The sequence below is a fragment of the Dromiciops gliroides genome, chromosome 3, assembly GCF_019393635.1.
Source record: "Dromiciops gliroides isolate mDroGli1 chromosome 3, mDroGli1.pri, whole genome shotgun sequence".
Classification (NCBI taxonomy): domain Eukaryota; kingdom Metazoa; phylum Chordata; class Mammalia; order Microbiotheria; family Microbiotheriidae; genus Dromiciops; species Dromiciops gliroides.
The window spans coordinates 416,942,595-416,949,505 of record NC_057863.1 but is presented as its reverse complement, the minus strand read 5'-3'; positions in this window follow the sequence as shown (position 1 = coordinate 416,949,505).

The window sequence follows — 6,911 nt, the reverse complement described above, 5'->3', positions numbered from 1 at the left end:
GAACAAGGTCAAACCAAAGGATAAGAAACAGGGGAGTGAGAGTCAGAGGTTTCACATCTTCACAGTTCCCACTGACTCCCCTCTCCAGGCCCCTGTCTCTAAAGATAAGGATGACAGGGTTAAAATTTAATCTTCGGCTATGTTGGGAAGAAAAGAATAATCCATTGTTGGGACCCCAGGGCCAAGGGGATTCTGCTCTGAGAAAAAGAGACAATGTTACTTAACATCTGGTCTCAACTCATTGGCTGCATCCTGTGCCGAGTCCCGTCCTTTCTTCTTGAGTCCCGAGTATTGAATTGGTGGGCTAACTCCCTGACCCACTGACTGGGGTTCTGACACATGATAGATTGCAGACAAAACTAATATGTAGCTGACAAGTGGGGAGACTGAGCAGAAGTAAAAATACTGTTAATTGGCAATAAAACTTAAAGGAGACAGTGAGAATTTTGACAAGCAATAAACTTCTAAACAAACTATACTGGGGCAGGGCTGGGTACCTTCCAGACCCCATGGTCAGAGTTTAATCTGACTCAAATCCATAATCATATCATACACTATAAAGCAGCTATCATCAAAATGATCTCACACTGACTAAAAACAAATAAATAGATCAATGAAATAGACTATGCAAAGGAAATTCAAAAGCAATAAGACTAAATTACCATGTTGAATAAAGCAGAAAACATGAATTACTTAGGAAAGAACTCCCTATTTGATAAAAACTGCTAGTAAAATTAGAAAGTTGCATGGCAGTAAGTAGGCTTAGACCACACTTGACACCATATTCCACAAAACATTCTAAATGAATACATTACATTAATATTAAAGATAAGATAAAAAATCAAAAGAGAAGCAAATCGTATACTTCTCATAGCTATGGTAGGAGATGTATTTTAACCAAACAAGGATAAAGGCAATTACAAAAGATAAAATAGATAATTTTGATTACATGTATTGAAAAGCTTCTGGTATAACATTTAAGCATCTAAGATAAAAAGGCAAGTGGTTTTTCATATCAAATTTCTCTACTAAGGGTTTCTTATCCAAGAACATACATACATACATACATACATATACACACACATAGATATAGATATGTAAATACACACACACATATACATATATAATGCATACACGTATCTGTATGTGTATGTGTATGTATCCAAAAGCCATACCCTAAACAGATAAATGATCAAAGGAAATGAACACAGTTGTCCTAAAGAACTGCATAGCATTAACAACCATATAAAATAATGTTCCAAATCACTAATAATAAAAAAATGTACATCACAGCAGTCCTGAGGCTTTACCTCGTAAGTGTAAATTGGCAAAGATGACAAAAGATAGCAATAGTCAATGTTAGAGATTGAGAGAAGACAGGCACACTGGTGCATGGTGGAATACAGTGGGAGTTGTGAATTGATTTTGGAAAATAATTTGGAATTATGCAAATAAAGTGACTAAAATATTCATACTCTTTGACTTAGAGATTCCATTAGTAGGTTTATAATCCATGGAAATCATTGATAAGATGAAAGTCCTTGTATGCACCAAAATATAGCAACAGCTGTTGTTATAGCAAAGAATTGGAAACAAGCATAGCTTTAAAGAATGATAAGAAAGGACAGATCCAATCCACTCCTTTTGCAGGGGTAGGAGCCCACAGGATTGCTTGTTACACATAGTTTCAGACTATGGCATTAGGTCAGTTATCAGTTAATCAATTATGCTGATTTTTATCCTCCTCTTTTTTCTTTTTTTTTCATTAAAGTCTTAAAATACTATTTGTTGTATGGAACAACTTTCTGGGGAAAAGAAGGGGAAGGAATTGTGGGAAATTGTGGTGATATAAAAAACAAAAGATTTTTTAAAAATAGGAGCTGAAGTCTCATAATAATTATGACCTAAAATAGCCACAAAGAAAGAATATGAAAATGCACTTCTCTCTCTTTGTTTGCAGAGTTGGAGTACTATGTAGGTGGAACTCAGAATATGTTGTTAGACTTGATTGAGGTGTTGGTTAATTTTGCTGAACTTTATTTTCTCTGTTCTTCCTCATGCTTCATTATAAGGGAAGTCTCTTTGGTTAGGCAGAGGGAGGGATACTGAAAAATGAAAGAGGTATAAAAACTAAAGATACAAATACATTTTTAAAAAAGATATCAGTTTCAGTGAGATGGTAGGGTAGGAAGCCAGATTCTAAGGACCTAAGAATTAAGCCGAAAAGTAAGGAATGAAGACAAATGTGTTCAGATCCTTCCAGTAGTTTGTTTGATTCCTAGGCTTAATGTATGAGGGGATGGCAGTCAAGTGAAGGATTTTCAGTGATGGAGAAGATCCTGCATATTCCTGGGCAATATGAAAGAAGCCAGTGGATAAGGAGAGATTGAAGATGAGTTAAAAGAGAGTGGAAGAAGCTCTGGGAGGAGGTGAGATGAGATGGCATCAAGAGCACAGTAGAGAGGTTGGTCTTGGGAAGGAGACCAGCAATAATTTCATCAGAAACTGATATAAAGAAGGAGAATATGGGGAATTATGAAGAAGTATTTGAGGGATGGACTGCAGAAAAAGGAATTCACCAGGGAGGGCCCTCTATTTTCTCATGGTTTGGTACCTGCAACTAGTTTCTTGACCTCTTGTTTAATGTAATGATAGTCACTGTGGAGCAAAGTTTATTCTTCTTAAATGTTTCACAATTCCTTAAAAGCCAACACTTTCATACTGTCGTTACTGGAGAGGTGTAAGCTTTGCAGCTTGTACTGATGAAGCTTCTAAAGAGGTATGGAACCATTTTCTGTTTTACTGGGCTACCCTACCAGCTCTACTCACAACTTTGCGTCACAGGTTATTCTTTACTCTCCGTCCTTGAGCTTCATCCAAGAAGCAGGACCTAGGGGCTTTTCTTTAGTTTTATATTCCCTCAGTAGATCTAATTACTAGACTAATACAAAACTATGAGTTTTGTAGGCATGTGGTCCTATCTCCTCCTTTGCTGCCTCCCCCTCCCCCCCCACCTCCATCTCACCATACACCTTGTGTTGTTGATCCTTTCATTGCTATTACCACTCACTTCTGAGCTATCCATAACCAAATAATTGAGCAAGTGAGACTTGGATTGAGGACCTATTATTGTCCAATCAGTGAGACTCCAGAGTGACTTGGGTTTAAAAGCATTGGGCAAATCGTTCCATTTGAGATCTTAAATGAGCTTTATCAAAGCCTGATTACTAGAGCTTATCCAAGAAATCATAAATTAAAACTGCATGAGACAAGAGTTAATTGTTTCAGTTTAAAAAACAACAACAAACCAATGGCAGAATAAATTAATAGGGAAGAAAAAAAAATCTAGCCTGCAAACCCCAAAATATCTTGTAAAGTATAAGTGATTAAAACCACATGTAAGGGTTTGTCTCCCACGTGGTGGGGGAGGGGGGAAGGGGGGAAGAGGAAAAGGAGGAGGAGGAGGAGGAGGAGGAGGAGGAAGAGAGAGGAAGTAGCAGTATTACCCAACTGAAACTGGCCAGTTGGGTCCTCCAGTGGGGCAGCTACCACTACTCACAAATTGTTTTTCTTCTTTTGTTCTTGAAAAGAACCAATGACATCAGGAGGGTGATGTCTTGACTTGTGAGTGAATTGGATTTAAATGAAGCAGGGTTATGCAGAGTCATCAGCCTCACTCTCTCCTCAGGGTCATCTGAGTTTAGTGGCAAGATATGAATCAGGACAACTTGTGATAGCCCTGGGAGGCCCTGGCCTTTTTAAGCTAAGGTCTTTCCCAGGTCTGTTTGTCTGAAGCAACACCCATTCAGTGATTAAAGGCTAGGTAAGAATTGAGGTAAAAGATGGCCTAGTTTGATTTTCCCAAAGAATCAGTGTGGGAGGGGAAGACCCTTAGAGTTTATGGACAAAAACAGAAAAGGATTGCTATTTAAACTCCATCATACACTTTACTCTTGACTTTAGGTAGGAGTCTAATAAATGTATTCACTCAAAGGGGTAAGTGATTGATAGTTAAAGCTTAGCAAATATCTCTAAGTGTTACTTGCATTTCAACTGCATTAAGACCAAAGAATGAATCCTGGGTATCAAAAGAAGTGGTGGGAGGATAAATACTGTTTTGGGTGTGGTATGGCTGCAATAGGCAGCACTAATTCCACCTATGGGTTCTGACTCTGGGGCTGATTTTTAAAATGACTAATATAAAAACAATTGGAAAGGATTCTAAGGGATATTTAGCCTATTGCTCATGGAAATTTGCTTCCCTTCTCAAAGTTTGTCCCTTAAGGCAGAGGTTAGGTGTGGGGCAAGGTCTTCGGAATTTTTTTTCTAGGGTATTATTTTTGACGAATGGAAGGCTTAGATTATGGAAATACTGAATTGGCTTGGTGGTGTCATCAATGTGGATACTGCAGATCAGAACTTCCTGTTTTTCTGATTAGTCTTTCTCCATTCAATAGACTATTTTATGGTCCATGCCACTTTCTTCCTACCACTTCCCTCTTTTCTTGCCCCTTTTCCTGGAACCTGCCCTCTTGTAGATTCTCCCCTCTCATCTAGGACACTTCTTTATTAGAACATTTCAGGCCTAGAAAATTTCACTTTCCTAACTCAGTGATCAGACTTTTTTTTTTTTGCTAGTGTACCTTTTTAGTTTAAAAATAAGTTTAAGCATCAACACCCAATATGTATATCTTATTTTATAAATTTATATATATATACCATATATATACACCATTATGCTAATAATTAGGAGTGTCCTAAAACTCATACACAGTAGAAATTAATAAGGATAAGAAAATGATAAATAATATATTGATCTTAGAATCAAATTGAAATTCATTAAATAGGGAAGTGATGTGCTCAAACCTACACATAGGAAAATAAACTTTGACAGCTATATGAAGGATGGGTAGGAGTATGAAGGAACCAGAGGCAAGGAAACCAATTAGAAGCCTAATGTAATAGTTCAGGCAAGTAGGTATGAGGGCCAAAATTAAGCTGGTGGCTGTGTGAGTGGAGCAAGAGATAAATTCAAGAGAGAAGCTGTCAAGGCAGAAATGACAAGATTGGCAACTGATTGGATATGTGTGGGAGAGTGAGAGCCAAAAAAATTGTAATGAGAATTGGAGACCTGGGTGACTAGAAGAATGATGGCATCCTTGACAGAAATAGGAAATGTGGAATAGGTAGTGTTTGGGGAAAAGATGATGTAATAAAATTTGTGATCCCACTTACATTATGGCACTGTCTTCTGCTTCTTCATTTCCATCCTACCTTGCACTCTCATCCTAGACCATCCTGAGCTATGAGAGGAGTTTTTGCCTTTATGCTCCCCCTGAATTAGGCCTCCATATCACTTTATAGGCATTTCCTGGCATTTCCAAACCATGTCACCAAACACATAGCTCCCATTTCTCCATCTGCTTTCTAGCTCCCCTTGCTTTTCAATTCCCTTCTATGCATTATGTTCCCTCACTGGAACGTATTCTCCTGGGGATCAAGGACTATCTTGCATCTTTTGTTTTGTATCCCCCATTGTTTAGCATAGTGCTCGGTACATAGTAAATATGTACTAAATTCTTTGTCATTAATTTATTCATATTGCGACCCATCCCATACCTACTCAGCCAGTGCAACTCCATCTGTCCCATCCAAAACAAAAAAAGACTAACTCATCAATTACTGTCCTATAATCAGAGATCTCATTTTAAAGGGTACCTATTACAGAAACAAAGTGATCTTGGGGACAGGGAGTACATATGCTGGTGGGGGTAAGGAGGGAATTTTTCTGGTGGTACCTGCATGCTTCTGCTATGGTGCCCTATAGTGGTTACTGGATTTTAATTGCCCTGAGGGGCTTATGACTGTTCAGAAGGGAGAAGGTTGAGAATTGCACAGCTATGGAAGGGAAAGGAGTAGAAGAGTATTGGGATATGATAAGTGAAGGGTTGGTGTGGTTATGTTAGAGACCGGCTTCCATCATAGGCTATGAGTATAAAGATGGGTTGTGATCTATCTTCTCACCCATTGTTTGGTTGATCACATGCCCCTTAAGGTCAAATTACTCACCAGCTTTGGAAATGTCGGTCTTAGCTGACTGTTTTTTTACAGTATATGAGCTCTGGGATGGAAACCAATTACATCCTAAACAGGACCTCTCCCCTTTCTTTCAATGGACCTGAGCTTCTCTAATAGCTCTAGGTGCCAGGACTCAGGAGAAAAGCTGGAATAGCTATAACCCCTGAATTGAATCTGCTTCCTTGGTCTTGAAATTTCCTCAGAGCCCTGAAGGACTGACGGAGGAATCTGAAACCACTGTGGCCTCGCTTTAACTGACATGGCCTAAAGACCAAAGTGTCTAGGATTCCCTGATGACATTGCTCATTGTATCTCTTCCTTGACCTGTTTTGGAGATATTACCTGAAGAGTGTTGTTGTTCAGTTGTTTTAATTATGTTCAACTCTTTGTGGCACTCTGGACCTGTGTCCATGGGGTTTTCTTGGCAAAGATACTAGAGTGGTTTGCTATTTCCTTTTCCATTGGCAAATTAAGGTTAAGTAACTTGCCTAAGGTCACATACCTTAGGAAATTTCTGAGGCTGGATTTGAATTCAGATATTTCTGACTCCAAGACCAGCACTCTATCCATTGCACCACATAGTTGCCATCTGGAAGAGTTGTTGTTGTTGTTCAGTTGTGTCCAGTTCCATGAGACCTTCTGGATGGTGTCCATGGGGTTTTCTTGGCAAAGATACTGGAGTAATTTGCCATTTCTTCTCCATGTGTTCCCATTTTATAGATGAGAGATTGAAGCAAATAGGAGTTACATAGTTTGTAATGTCTGAGGCTGGATTTGAACTCCTATCTTCTCTCTCCAGACTTGGTGCTCTATCCATTGTGTCACCTAGCTAG